Raw genomic sequence first — 16,561 nt, 5'->3', positions numbered from 1 at the left:
AGATGACACCAAATGCTTGATATGAGGTGTCTAAAGGTTCTATGAACAAATATAGCAAAGGGAGTCTAGTGAATGGCAGGGGAACAATTGATTAGCCTACAGGAGACCATAGCTTTCACATTTAGTATAAAAAGCTACTGACCAAGCAAAATGTACAGTAAGTTAAAATAATTAAGCCTTTCTGAGAAAATATGAAGGAGTGCAAATACTAAACTGGAATCTGAGTATTATATTTTAGTTTGTTTTCAATAACAATAAGAGACAATATGGAAGAAGAGATTGAATTGACAATGTGGGGCAGGAAACAGTTACATCTCAACAGAAAGCATTCTTCCACCGTCTCTTTAGCAGGTAATGGTGTTTTCCAATAGAAATCTCACCTGCTATCTCATGCTTTCTCTCTGTTCTAAACCTTCAGGTAAATTTAATGAACGTATTCAAACTGAGAGTTGTAGGAAATGATGATAAGATAAAATCATTTGAGGTGAATTTAGTACATCTGAAGTGCAACTCTGATGGGAAATTAACATACAAATCATTATCTCATATATCAGAATATAGCAGAAGAGACTGGGCTTTTAGGAAAGAAAATGAGGGTTGGGAAACAGCTGAGTCAGCACATTGCTGCTGTTCTAGCTTGAGACAGTGAGTTTAATCTCCAAAACCCTTTGATACTCTGTTATGTTTGCAGACAAGAACCTAGCATAACTGTTCCCTGAGAGGCTCCATCCAGCAGTCAATTGAAAGTGGAGACTCACACCTAAACATTAGATGGAGCTTGGGTGTCTGGCAGAAGAGTTGGAAGACAAATTGAGAATCCCTGAGAGGACAGAAACTCCACAGGAAGACACACAGAGTCAACTAACCTGTAGGAGATCCAAGAGACTGAATAAACAGCCAAAGAGCATGGGCTGAACTCATTGTGTCCTTGTTTTCCACATGAATTGAAACATAGTTTCTTGCTGATTACATACTCCAGCTAATTTGCCAAGAAGCCCCTAGGAATTTTCTTGTTTCTATGTCCCATCTCACTGAAAACTGCTGGTATTATAGGTACTTGTATGTTTTACACTCCATATCTAAACCAGTTGGGAATCCAAAATCAGGCCATCATAATTGTGGTACCCAATGGCTATTGCCACTGCCCTCAGATTTCTGATTTTAGACAATAATAATGATTTCCACTTGGGCACCATAGTATGATTCACACACACACACACACACACACACACACACACACACACACACACACACACACAGAGAGAGAGAGAGAGAGAGAGAGAGAGATTTAAAACAAATTTAAATATCTAATAGTCAAGCACTATTAACCAATAATAAAAAGACAATTAATGTCACCCTGCTCCTGATATCTTTGCAAATAACTTGGAATATCTGAGATATGCAAGTGGATTTTATGAGTCATGCCCAGATGCCAGCCTTGTTGAAATTGCTCTCTTCCAGAGACTAACCTTTGAAAACCACATGTTTTTTTTACAAACATGGAGGCATCACATCGCAGTGTAATTGGCTCGTGACTATTATCTGTTTTCTAGGAATGTTAAGCTATACTCTTCCTATTATAATTTAAAGAGTTGTCACTTCCTCACTTGAAGGTCCATACATTGCTGGTAGTATCTTATAAGTAAATTCCTAGATAATAACAATCTTTGTTCATAAAATTGTTACTTCTAATGAAAAGACAACACCTAATCTAAAAATTCCAGCTTACAATTCTCTTATTATTCTATAATCTTTTACTTCAACCAGTGTTATATCCCATCCCAGCTCTCATTGTGAATTTCCATATCAGGAAGCAAACACAATATACTCATGGGGAATGTTATAAACAGAACTTGATTCTGAACACATTGTCTTAAGAAAAGAAGATGCTCAGCTGTGTATGGTGACATACATGTTCTCCGACCTAAGCCCCCTTGAGTTGAAGTCAAGAGTATGAGTAGTTCAAGGTCATCCTCAGCTACAGAAATGGAACAACAACAACAACAAAATTCTCCAAAACCTAAACCACAATGTCAACAAAAGCTCAGGCAATGGTATGGGGCTCACTCCAAGAATATGTTTCTGGATTCCTACTGTCCAATTACAGGAGAAGTTACCACTGTAATGTCCATTTGAGATTAAAGATGCTCATAAAGACACTGAGGGTCTCAGAGGAGGGAAGTGCAGAAATCCTTTAACAGAAGATTCAAGAATTACACCTATGAAACTCTCCAAAAGAGAAGCTCAACTTCAATGTTAGTAACAACTGAATTGGAGTTACCAAGCATACAAAGATCTGAGCAATCTCAAGAAGAGGCACTGGCATGTCTGAGCGGTGTGTGTAATGCACTCAGCAAATCAGCCACCGCTAGACAAGTAAATATCCCATAAAAATTCTATCCTGGAGTTCATTTCTAATTCTTCACAACAGTTTTGGGGGAGAGATGAAGCCACACAGATTCAAAGTATTTGTTGTCATTATTGTCTTAATACTTCAGTGATGTCACATTGCCCTGAAAGTAATTTAATAAATTAGTCTCCAATGACTGGATTTTAATTTCATTTAGTGTTTGCTTTGAATGCACTGTTCTGTGAAATTTTGATGGAGAGCTAAACAGGCTTTTCATGCAGAACTATGAGGCAGGAGGTGTTAGGGATGGTTTAGGTATGTGTTTTACAGATGATATATCTGGATATTATATTTATGCTAGCATAAAGATGACAGGAGTTGAGTCATTATTTACAGAGATTATATTTTTAGTATTTCCACATTGATGAATCAATTAAAAAGATGTACACACACATAAAAATTTAGTCAGTAGTTGTAGAACTCAGAAAAGATCTAGAGTTAGTGAAAACTATTGAAGTTACAATTTTTTTAGGTTAAAAATTCTTCTAAGGGACATGACAGAGAGAGATGTATGACAGATGCTCAGGACTTTATCAGAGGACTTCAGTCTAGTTACAGCAACCACAGGGTGGGGCAGTAGGATAGTTGGCAAGGCTAAGGAGGTAGGAGGGCTCCAAGTAATCTGAACCCCTGATATTCTCAAGTACGTACACACACACACACACACACACACACACACACACACACACGCACACACGCACACACACACGCACGCACACACACGCACACGCACAGGCACGTGCACGTGCACCTGCGCCAAGGAGAATGTAAAGAAAACAGTAAGAGAGCAGACATGGACACCAGACTACTCTTGTTCATAACCTTTAGGAAACCCCTGATGTAGGTTTCCAGAATGCGGAATACAATACATAGTGCACTGTTGTCGTGTTAATTCCACTGTGATGTCAAGAGAACTCAACATAAGAGTTCATAAGCAAAAATGCTGGAAATCCTCAGGTGAGAGCAGCCTCTGCAAATCTTGCTATATACAAAATATTTTTTTTTTTGCCAGAATATGCTGGGGTTTTTTGTTTGTTTGTTTGTTTGTTTCTCTGAAAAGCTATTGTTACTCACTTATCATTGGTCTTCTTTTGTTTCTAAGCAGAATGCAATTGTGTAGCATATCTTGCTATATATGCAAACAACAAAAACAACAACAACGATAATAGATTTAAAAATGCATTTCAATTATGTTTTGCTTTAATGGCATTTCTCCTGAGGACTATTTATATCATCTTTAGAAACTCAGCTCTTCCAGAGCGAGTAAGTGACTGTTTCCTTCCAATCTAATATGTGTGGCAATAGTCTAGCAATGTGACTTCTAGTTGGCGTAAATAATGTGCTCCATTTTGAATTTATGGGAATGTTTATATTCACACATAAGTCATAAAACAAGAAGTTTACTGAACTCTTCAGCAAACCCATTATGCTGGTTGTTTATGTCAACGTCAACGTACCAGTTTTCAAATGCATTGCCTGGCAACACACCCAGTTTATAATGTCATGGAAGCAACAGACATTTTAATACGTACTCTGAGTATTACCAGACAATTGAAAAGATATTAAGCCAGACACAGAGGTGGTCATTGATAGTTATTAAGAAAACTATGGATGCTTCAAGACAATTTGGCTCTGTATCTGCAACATTCCAGTTCTCTATGATCAAAAAGTTATGACCAGATTTATAGAATACCATGACTATTCCTGGGAAATACAGCTCACAGAGCCACTTGCAAACTTACAGTGTAGTTCTACTCTTTTATTTTGAAAAATAAAGAATACATTATTATTGGATTAATGAATTCCATTTCAGAAAGAGAATATTTGATTTTCCTTGTTAAAATAAATGTTAGGAAAATACAGAATAAGCAGAGAAATTGCATATATAATGCTTTAAGCAAGCTTTTATAACTCCCTGGAATTAGCAAAATTCTATTATGTGAATCAAGTTTTGTGTATATGACATTTCAGATTTTTTAAAAGAGAAGTCAAGCCAAGACCAGTAATCATTTCCAAAATCAAGTCCTCCAAAATGCTGTGCCATCTACAGAGGAATATGTGTGTGTGTGTGTGTGTGTGTGTGTGTGTGTGTGTGTGTATGTGTGTGTCTGTGTGTCTCTGTGTGTGTGTGTCTCTGTGTGTGTGTGTCTCTGTGTGTATGTGTGTGTGAGTGTGTGTGTGTCTGTGTGTGTATGTGTGTGTGAGTGTGTGTGTGTCTGTGTGCGTGTGTGTCTGTGTGTGTCTGTGTCTGTGTGTGTGTCTGTGTGTCTGTGTGTGTGTGTGTGTGTGTGTGTGTGTGTGTGTGTGTGTGTGTGTGTAGCTTTGAAGCATTAGCAGCATGCTTTGCCAGGCTCCCTCTGAATCTGGTGGCCATTTCTTTTGGCTTTTAGACAAGCTTCTTTTGGCACAGAATTTTGAGTATTTAGCTACTTTAAAGTGCATGTTTCAAAGATTCCTGAAGAAACTTGTTGTCATTGAGACAGTTTGGATACTACTACTTGGCAGATGTAGTCAAAACTGGTTTATATTTATGATGGCAGTCTCCTAAGATTGTCCTGCCTACCAATGTCAACTAAATTACATAACTGTACTCAATTGTAACTTCACAGTGGCAACATTTCCTAATCCAGGTTGGATATAGAGCTGTATAAAAAAATGGAGTCTCTAAAAGGGAATTGGATGAGGAGGTCTCTCTTTTCTTGCACGGTTTATGCCTTCACCCATGATCAATGTGTAATTTGAAGGAAAAGATCTCAAAGCTGCTTTTAAAGATTGCAGTTCCATATAAATATTCCCCACGAAGAGAGTCAAAGGTCTTAACCTCCTCCTTTCATATTGTAATCTAACACTCATTCAGCCACATTTTCTCTTCTAACTATATTCATTAATATTCGTAATTCTCAATACAAAACAGGGAATCAATCAACAAAATCTATCTGCTTCAGTTTTATCATTAATGATGAAACAAGGAAAGCAGCTACATAAGACTAGATGTCAGTCTTGATCTTCCTGGAGAGCAGAATCATGACCTAGTAAAGTTCTGTCCAATCAGAATTCTTCAGTCTGTGCTATTCTACTACATAAACTCAAAAAGAAACAGGACAACAAATTAGCTTCCCTTCTTATTTAAAATATCTCTTGCAATTATAGGGGGAGAAACTAAGAGAAACTCCAAAACCTTCAAGAAAAGGAGGGGGCATTGGGACAGTAGAAGACTGCAAAAGAGAAGTGACATTCCTCTGAATTTGTTTATTTTAACACCTCAGGCTTGTCTAACATCCTAAAAAACGGCCCTTAAATTCACAGTGACTGGGAATGCCTACAGCTAACCCCACAGAGCTCTTTCCTTTTTTAAAAAAATAGGATGTTTTTCCTCTATAGCTGGCACATCATTTTGAAGTATCTATTTTTCTGAAATGATTATTGATGTTGGGGTGTCTTGACTTTTAAAACTCAGAAATGTCACACGAACCCTGGTTCAAATAATAGAGGTGTTTTTGCTGATTCCAAGAAATTATATTAAAATAGTCAGTTATAATAATTGGCTTTAGGTATATCATTCCAGTTGACTTTATTTTGGATAAAAGGTAGTCATAATTATATCAATGACTCATGTATCACAGTTACACGGCTAGGATTGTAGATCACTCATGTTAATGTTTTGTGCTGTATACCTTAATTCCTGTATTCATAACATCGTATCTTGTCTCTTACAATTAACTTTAAGCATTCTCAGAAATTTTAAATGGCTCATTATGACACATATGCACAATGCTGTATTTAAACTGATAATTGACCCACTATTGACTACTTCTTGAAAAGAATACCTTGCATATAGATTCGAAAATAATTGCTTTGGGCTTTTGGTACAAAGTAGCTAAATGAAATGCCTAACCACTCATTGAAATAAGTAAGTCAAATGTTGGAGTGACTTCCGAAATTAACAAACACAAAGTGACATATTAGCATTTAAAATGGATCATAAATGACTGCGGAATACTGCAGAATAGATATTATAAAGATGGTCACTCCCATGACTGTGGATATCAGAGTTATCCACATATTTATACTTTTAAAATTATGCAGAAGTACAAATATCCATTTCATTAAAATAGGCAATACAAACCACCTTTTGGGAACATATGAATGTTTTTAATACTGCAATTTTCCATTGACAATTTGATGAGTTCTTATAATTTCATTTGTAAGTTCTACCGCTAAAAACTCTACAGGCAAAGCCAATAAGCATTTGGGATTTAAGAGCCATTCCAACTGTATAGCCTTAAAATATTATTATTTCATTTAACTCACTATGTTAATCCTCTAATTTGGTGTAAATGAAAAATATGCAAAATTGTCTAATTATTTACATCAGTGAAACAGTTCTGTGATTTTGATCTTTATCTACTTATTATGTTAGTTTACATTCATATATACATGGGAACTAAGATAGGAGCAATTGTTCATGGGAGCCTGCCTAAAGCTCACTTTCTACTGGACTGTCTTATTTATGATTTGTGGTTAGAGTGAAGTCGGCACCTGTTTGAAGGCTTCCTTTAACCTCATTGAGTAAAAGTGCCATTCACAAGGAGCTTTATGACCTCAAAAGATGAGGAGGAGAGAAAATGTAGGACCTGTAGGCTACTAAAGAGGCTTTAATGACCTCTAGAAAGGAATTTTAAATCTTCTATAATTCACATATGAAGACTAAGTGATTCCATCCAGACTTACAACAAGCTCTGATAAACAGAACAACCTAGTTTTGGAATCTCAGCTCTAGCTCAGTGTAGTAAACACTTCCATGTTAATAGCAATTTGGTTTGAGCACAGCAGGAAAACTCTTGCTTGAAGTGTTCTTAAAATTACTGATTTTAATTTTTATTACTTTCTGAGTACTTTTCTGCATGCACGTGTGGCCATGGACAGGCATACTTAGGTAAGAGTCTAGAATAAGGCAGCCCATTGCTTTTAACTGGAGTTTTAGGTGAGTATGACCCATAATGTGGATGCTGGGGAAAAAATTTGGGTCCTCTGAAAAAAATCAGAAAAGGTAATTAATTATTGAGCCATCTCTCCAGTCTCTACCACAGAATTTATAAAAAATTTCTGAGATTTCATTTTGTCACTAGAATATATGAAAGTAATAGGGCATTATTTATTTAAACAGTACTTGACTTTTACTGTTTTTGTGTGGGGCAGAATGTGTTGTTTTGTTTGTTTGTTTGTTTGTTTGTGTTGAGAAAGGTTTTACTATGTTTCTAATCCTGTCCTGGAAGTCATTACCTTATTCTCTCAGTCCCTGTAGAAGTCGAATTACAAATGTAAGAATTCTAATACCTCTTTTGATACATATGCAGCCTAGAGTCAAGAGCTCCGGGGTACTGCTTAGTTCATATTGTTGTTCCACCTATAGGGTTGCAGATCCCTTTAGCTCCTTAGGTACTTTCTCTAGCTCCTCCATTGGGGGCCCTGTGATCCATCCAATAGCTGACTCTGAGCATCCACTTCTGTGTTTGCTAGGCCCCTGCATAGTCTCACAAGAGACAGCTATATCTGGGTCCTTTCAGCAAAATCTTGCTAGTGTATGCAATAGTGTCAGCGTTTGGAAGCTGATTATGGGATGGATCCCCGGATATGGCAGTCTCTAGATGGTCCATCCTTTCGTCACAGCTCCAAAGTTTGTCTCTCTAACTCCTTCCATGGGTGTTTTGTTCCCAATTCTAAGAAGGGGCAAAGTGTCCACACTTTGGTCTTCGTTCTTCTTGAGTTTCATGCGTTTAGCACATTGTATCTTATGTCTAGTCGGCCATCACTGGAAAGAGAGGCCCATTGGACTTGCAAACTTTATATACCCCAGTACAGGGGAATGCCAGGGCCAAAAAGTGGGAGTGGGCAGGTAGGGGAGTGGGGGGGAGAGGGTATGGGGGACTTTTGGGATAGCATTGGAAATGTAAATGAGGAAAATACCTAATAAAAATATTTAATAAAAAAAAAGAATTCTAGTACCTCCTGTTCCTTGTCCCTCTGTGAAAGAGTAAGCAGTCTACTGAGAAATGGGGAGGGAGAGAGGGAGAAGGGAGGAAGCAATAGAAGCAAAATACATTGTATAAATGTGAGAAGATAGGTTGGAAATCAGTATATTGTACAAATAACAGATGCAAATACTAAAAACTTCGTTTGGAGGGCAAAGTACCTTGCTAAACATCAAGAAGAAGCTTGTGTTCCTACACCCATGTGAATCCTTGTCATTTCCAACCACATTGCATGGGAAGCACAATAGGTAGATCCCTGTAGCTGCCTAGCTATATTATTTAGCTCCATGTTCAAAAAGAGAGAAACTGCCTTAAAAAAAAGGGCAAAGTGACAAGAAAAATTACACATGTCAAACTAATGCTTCCATAATAATGGGCACACATATTTGCAGGTATACTTGCAAATGTGAATAAACTGCTATGAGCATGCATAGCCAAAACACACAGACATGTACACACACACACACACACACACACACACACACACAAATGCTCTGTCTTTCTCTGTGTCTTTGCTCCTCTCTCCCTCTCTCTCGTTCTATCTCTAATTCTCTCTTGCTGTGTCTTTCTAAGTCAAAAAGTAAAACAGAAAGGATAGGAACAAAAATAAAAGCAGTCTGTTATCAGATATTCAGTATGTTATTCATTCATGAATAAATACTTAATTATATACAAATGTTATTACCAGAGGTCATTTATATATACTATGTTATGTAATTCATACATCTGTTCTTGCATGTCTAGATTAACTACAGGATTTCCATTTTGAGTGAGTAGATATAGTTTTCAATTCATTATATATTTTTCCAGAATATTGATATTGCTTCTATTGTGTTGATTTAATCAGAAACTAGAAAAAGGAAATTACGATACAAGTTTTCATAAGTATGTTTTTGAATTTTGAGATTATGATAAATTACCACACCAAAACTACAAAATGCCATGAGATAAAACACTCAATTATTATAATTTAATTTGAAATAAAATATTATCAATGATCATTAGATAAATGAATTACTAAAATATTTTCAAAAGAAATGAAAAAGACTAAGCTATGAACTCCAACACATTAAGCATCATGAATAAAGACAGAGTTGTCATACAGACATTATAGGCAATTTAACGCTTTTTTAGCTACAAGCACAAATATTTCATCTTCCATTGGATTTTCACAAACATCTCAAGTTTCCATTTTTGTTTCACACTCACTTTCTAAAAGAGATACACATTTTTTTTATTAGATATTTTCTTCATTTACATTTAAATGATATCCCAAAAGCCCACTATACCCTCTCCTTGTCCTGCTCCTATACCCACTTACTCCCACTTCTTGACCCTGGCTTTCCCCTGTACTGAGGCATATAAAGTGTGTTAGAACAAGGAGCCTCTCTTCCCAGTGATGGCCAGTTAGGACATATTCTGCTACATATGCAGCTAGAGACATGAGTTAATACCTCTCCTGGGCATATACCCAGAAGATGTTCCAACTGGTAAGACGGACACATGCTCCACTATGTTCATAGCAGCCCTATGTATAATAGCCAGAAGCTGAAAAGAACCCAGATATCCCTCAACAGAGAAATGGATACAGAAAATGTGGTACATTTACACAGTGGAGTACTACTCAGCTATTAAAAAGAATGAATTTATGAAATTCTTGAACAAATTGATGTATCTGGAGGGCATCATCCTGCATGTGGTAACCCAATCACAAAAGAAGTCACTTGATATGAACTCACTGATGAGTGGATATTAGCCCAGAAACCTAGAATACCCAAGATACAACTTCCAAAACAAAAGAAAATCAAGAAGGAAGACCAAAGTGTGGATACTTCATTCCACCCTAGAATAGGGAATAAAATATCCATGGAAGGAGATGCAGAGACAAAATTTGGAGCTAAGACAAAAGGATGGGCCATCCAGAGACTGCCCCACATGGGGGGTCCTTTCCATAATCAGCCACCAAACGCAGACACTATTACACATGCCAGCAAGATTTTGCTGAAAGGCCCCTGATATAGCTGTCTCCTGTGAGGCTTTGCCAGTGCCTGGCAAATACAGAAGTGGATGATCACAGTCATCAATAGGATGGATCACAGGGCCCCCAGTGTATGAGCTAGAGAAAGTACCAAAGAGCTGAAGAGGTCTGCAACCCTATAGGTGGAACAATATGAACTAATCAGTACCCTCAGAGATACACATTTTTAAGAGAGCTCTGTAATATTTGCATACGGCAATGTACTGCAGAGGTAGCAAGGGTTTACAACATATAATATAAATTTATTTTGTAATTATCAACATTTCTTTTTGTTCTTGATCAATGTTTATTTTCTTTATGAAATAAAAATCTTCATAGAAAATTGCTTTAGCTTTCACCAGCCAGTTCCTGAGCTCTGAGAAAGCTTGGCTTCTTTTGAGCAACCAGGTGTTTCTTCTGGGCAAGACATTTGTGGACTATTCCACCTCTTCTTCACTTCTCTCTTAAGTTTCTACTCATAGACTGTATTCTCCTGGACAACAGCATGAGCTTTCTTACACATTTCCTCCATCATGTCTGGAGTTATTATTCTTGATGTACTAAGAGAACAGTTTCTTATACGTACCTTCATCTTCCTCCATTAGGTAGCGCATGTAGTCTACCTTGTCCTGACCCACGATGTGCTTACAATGTACCTCTACATTGAACTCCTTGCTTTCATAGTCATAACCAGGGAACCATTTGACACTACAAGGGATAGACAAGCCTCCATCCATGCCACAGACCCTTTTTGGTCCCTGTCTGCATAGAATGGGTCTCTAGTTGCAGGTGGACAAGGAGTTGGTGAATGAATGACAAACAAAAGAAGACACAAGATTGTGTAGAATCTGAATGTAATTTTTCAAGTTGAGCATCATACTTTTTATACAGAAGAGTGACAAGAAACCAGGCAAGATACATCTGCCAATTTACAGTGACACAATACAAAAGGAATGTATACATCAAAAGAAGGCGGGGACCAGGCCCCTGCCACTAAGAAGGAAGCCAGGTGTAATGCTACTCTATTGTTAAGCTCACCACTAGAGGTTCTAGTAAATGCCTGATTATGTTATTTCTTTTGGGCCTAGTGAAGGAACCTGTCTCAGGGGGATTCCCTAACTCTTTCATGGTAAACCCACCTATTTGCTAGGCCATTGTGAATTCCCTTGTCTGGGTAAGACTGGCTATTGTTCCAAGTAAACACTCTGCAGACCAGCCCCAAGATATTCTGGCTCCTTTCTTTGTATGCCTAATTAGTTTCAAGGACTCTACTAGAAGTAAATTTGAATGTTACTGAATAGGTAACCTTCTTACTGAATTCCTACTGAATTCCGAGTTTGTTGGCTTCAAGGATTTTCTGGGACTTTGGAACATAGTTGAAGGCTTAGCTATGTCAGAATTCAATCTTTAAAGGCACTTATAATAAAATAACACTAAAAGAGAGCTCATGCATCCATACACCAGACTAACACGGGGTTAGGGTATGAATATACAGGTTATGAGAATGCCAAAGTTCCAGGAGGTTGAGTTTCCTTGAAACTCTTTGCCACATGAGTGCTTCCAGGCCTCTTGGCCTGCCAAGCAGACTTTACTGGAGTGTGCGTAGCATATCCACAGCTCCCTTGAGGACCCCAAAAACTTTATTGCCAGTTGTAGTTCCGGCAAGACCTGCATCCAGATAGCAAGTGAAGGCACCAGGCTGACCGTCAATGCTTTCCACATTGTATTTACCTCCATTCACCTCCACTTGGCCTTCATAGATCTTGTCCATGCCAAACCTATTTAGAAGCCTGCAGGCCAGCAGCAGGCCAGTGCAATAGGCTGCAGCATAATGTTTCAGGCCAACTTTCACACCATATTTTGGAATTTCATGTGCATACATGGCACAGATGATCAAAACTTCTTCTATATGCAATCTGGCAGATGATATCTCTGTTAGTTACAGGAACTATCATCCTATTCAGGTGTGTTGTACTCATTCTTGTCCTGGATCTCCAATCGCTTCCGTGCATAGTAGTCGGTTTTACCCTCTTGCCACCTTCTAAATCTCACTTGTTATCTTTTGAATTAGATATTATTCTTGACAACTTTTATGGAGCCCACCCTGCGGAAAAGAGACCCGCAACTGCTGCTCCAAGCAGACCTGATTTTTCTAAGAGTACTATGAGAATGAAAATAATAGGGAAGGAAATCATTGGTATATTGTAATGCTTTCACATACTCATTTATTTTTATTTATTATGTGGCTGTTTTGGGCAAGATAAAGAGAGATGCAACAGAGTAGAGTAAGCAAGAGGAACAAAGAAAGACGTGGGAGAGACAGACAGCCAGGCAGGCAGACAGAAAGACAGACAGAGAGGTCTGTGTATCAGTATAGATGTGCATGTGTCACTGAATGTGTAGGTAGAGATCATATATGAGAGTTGGTCTTGCCTTTCCCTTGAAATTTTTGCTTTAAACTCAGTCACATTTTTAAAAAAATGGTTTTACTTTCTGGGCCATCTAGAAGACATGGTAAACATTTTTTTTCCTTTTAAATTGATTCTATAAATACAAAATATGGAGCTATGAGTCTGATTAAAATTCATTTGCTCTGTTGTGGAATGAATGCCCAATAATATTTCAAGTTCCAATTGGACTGACCTGAGCTAGGCACTTGTTTCTAAGAATAATGTGGCAATATTCCTATACGTTTGGCATGATGGTTGGCATTAGCTTGTCCTTGTAACCCACACTGCAGTATAATTACATTTGAAGACATTATAAAAGCACTTATGTGTGGACTAGTTATAGTTCGCATTGTGTCCCTAAGAAATGTTCAAATACAATTCTCTGATAGACATACTTAGAAGAGAATATTACAAAGTAAATCTCAAATTCAGGTGTGCTTTGCTCTCATCTAAGCCCTGGCATATTATTGTTGTCAGAAAACTTCATAACCTAACAATAACCTTTTGCTATCCTTTATGTAGTCTTGTCCAGATAAATTGTCTTGCTGCGCAGCTGAGCAAGATTGATGACACAGCAAACTGCAAGTGCAGAAGAGAACTGCCCCTCAGTGAGCTTCGCAACATTCCAAATCACTACGCTGATCTGGGACAGCTGTAGTCCCTCAAGGATTTTGATTTACAGGCTGTGAAATGCCAAATATACGACTCCACACATGAAAGGATATCTTTAAGAAATAGAGCAATAAACCTTTTCTTCTGAATATAGTTCATGAGGCTGTTGGTGGGAACAGAGATTTGGCTCAAACTCTCTGTTGAGACATTGACAAGGGTGCTGGGGGAAAGAGTCTCTTTCTTAAGGGAATGACACTCCTGAAAGGCTACCTATCCCCAGTTGATGGCCCCAAACCCATGAACCACTAGCAGCAATAAATGAACTGTGTCTATTTAGAAGAAACAAATCAGAGGAATCTTTAGAGAGATGGCACAGTTGTTAAAAATACATGCTGCACTTAGAGAGGACCCAAGTTCAGATATCAGATATCAGAACATACATAAAGTTTCACAGATCCATGTTACCAGATGTAATCTTCTGTTCCCCATGAACAATATAAATGCATGTGGCCCACAGGCTTTTAGGCTTTCAAACACTCATACACATAAAATGAAAATTAATAAATCTTACACATGCTCAGCAGAAAAATGAGACACAGGGAAGTTTGCAAGTGAGAAGAGAAATTGTGCTTACAAGGGATCTATTTAAATTGAAATGTGACATTTTCAGTACACTATGTATGTCCATATATAATTAGTCATATTTATCTATATATCTATGTCTATATCTAGTCATTTACTTACATGTGTTCCTGTGCATTCAGTGCATGCCCCTTACCCATGAACAATGAAAAATGCAAAAAGACATCAGATATCTTGGGACTAGAGATACAGTCACTATTTGGGTATGTGGAATTAAAGCCAGATCTTCGTTAAGAGCATTCAGTACTCTTTTGAATTGCTGATCCATTTCTCCAGGCCAGTTTAATTTCTTCAATAATACTTTCTTTGTTTACTTCATACATGAGCATCTGATCTGTACACCCTTTCCTCCCTCCTTCAGCTCATCGCATGTCCTCATTCTCCTTCCCAAATTCCTATCCCTTCCTTATTATTTTTACATATGCATAAGTATGTGTGCATGTATCTATATGCATACATGTATATATACATCCAGGAAGCGGTGGTGAAGAGATTGTAAGAACCAGAGGCCCAAGATACCTGCTAGTAGGTAGTATCCTTTAGCAACATAGCTGCCAAAGTATACCTGCCTTAATGCCATTACGAATTGATATGCCAATGTGGATATGGGAAATTTCACATAGTCCCACCCCTAGATAAGGAAAGTAAATGCCTGAAAGGACTTCCATGAATTGTCCAATTCCAAATGGACAGCTTGAACATTGAACATAAAAAAATGCTTAAATGGACTCAATAGTTTTTACTGTGATAAAAAAAAAAAACAACAAATAAGCAAGCAAACAAAACAAAACCCAAACAAACAAAAAACAATGTTTGAGAATGTGGCATCCTATCCCCACACTAGTCATGGAATTTGATTATTTTTATGAAGGAAATTGGCTTCACGTGCCTGAAAATGTCGTACAAACCAGAGCCTCCACTATGAAATTCTTTCATACAACGGCCTGATGTTGAGTTGAATTTTACTTCAGTTGTTTATTTTAAGTGAATGTTCACCTGCTTTGCTTAGGAAAGTATTTTCAATACATTTTTAGTTATGATCTCCATCATCTAAAGTCTGTGACATATGAAGAACATGTTGTATTATTTTTCTTTTTTTTTTTCTTTCTTTTTTTTTACTTGAGGATATAAAGTTAAATAGATGCTACTTCCCGTTTTGTCAGAATTTTCAGGGATCAAATAACTGAGTGTGTAATTTCTGCTTTCTCATTGTGCTCACTTCTTTGCTTATGAAGGTGCAGATGTAGGGGATGGGGAAGGTTTTAGCAAGCTTTAGTGCTGATTGCAAACATAATGTGGCCATAATGCAGTCTACTCTGTGCTGAACATATTTACATAGGAAGAATTTGCCATGAGAAGTGAGCTTGTCAGTGGCAGAAAAGAGAGCATTCACTGTGTTCAACGTTCTTGTCCAACTAGCAGTAAAGAACACTGTCTTGATTTTGACTGGTACTGCTGATTGCCATATCCCTGAACTGCTAAAGCAGCACTTCTTGGCTTCAGGGTAGAGAGGCTGCAAAGTCAAGAAGGAACCAGAATGATTTTGGTGTTGAAGGAAAACTTCCCATTTCTAGCTTCCAGGGAGTACTTCCAAATAGCTATTACAGTGGGGTTGCAATCTCCAGTGTGTTGATTTTGGAGAGATATTTACACTTTAGAAGACATATTTACACATTAATCACATAATCAAATACAACCTTAAATTTGCAAATAAATCAAGGCCTATATTATTTTTCTTTACAATTAAACAGACGCTGTTTTTATTTTAGCAGCAATTTTATGCTGTGTTATGTCTTTGAATTTTCATAAAGCAGCCAAGTTCAAAGTATAGTTAAAATCTTTTTATTTCCATTGACCAATCAGAGCACGTCATGGTTTACAGTGAGGTAATATAATTTAGCAGGAGTGTATAGAATCCCATTAAGATAAATCATTAGGAACTAAGCATCACTGTAGCCTTCAGTGTTGCAGGAAAGCAGCCAACTGAGATGAACAGTAGAACAACACATAAGAATATGCTGCTCCAAGAAGCTAGGGCAGTCCACAATATCCTTACATTCGTGACATTAGCCATACGGTGTTAATACACTGTTTAAGTGTGATAAAGTATAAGATATATAATCAATTTATATGAATATTTGATTATATGACCGACATATCAGTATTTATTCAGATTTTGAAGTAAAGTTTTCCAAACATTCCCATTTTTAATTGTTTTAATTAGATATTTTCTTTTTTTTTTCTTTTTTTTATTACGTATTTTCCTCAATTACATTTCAAATGCTATCCCAATAGTCCCCCCAACCCCCACCTCCAATCTCTTACCCACCCATTCCCATTTTTTGGCCCTGGCGTTCCCCTGTACTGGGGCATATAAAGTTTGCCTGTCCAATGGGTC

General features: G+C 37.4%; 1 protein-coding gene and 1 pseudogene across 4 annotated transcripts in view; both read right to left on the bottom strand.

Moving 5' to 3' along the window:
- Cdh18 (cadherin 18) overlaps positions 1 to 16,561 on the bottom strand; it is a 928,594-nt gene that overhangs the window by 529,443 nt on the left and 382,590 nt on the right. The gene's annotated exons all lie outside the window — the stretch shown is intronic.
- Gm19840 overlaps positions 10,788 to 16,561 on the bottom strand; it is a 30,632-nt pseudogene continuing 24,858 nt past the window's right edge.

The sequence above is a fragment of the Mus musculus genome, chromosome 15 (assembly GCF_000001635.26).
Source record: "Mus musculus strain C57BL/6J chromosome 15, GRCm38.p6 C57BL/6J".
Classification (NCBI taxonomy): Eukaryota; Metazoa; Chordata; class Mammalia; order Rodentia; family Muridae; genus Mus; species Mus musculus.
The sequence above is the reverse complement of the archived record's forward strand: the minus strand, read 5'-3'. Positions and strand labels throughout refer to the sequence as shown.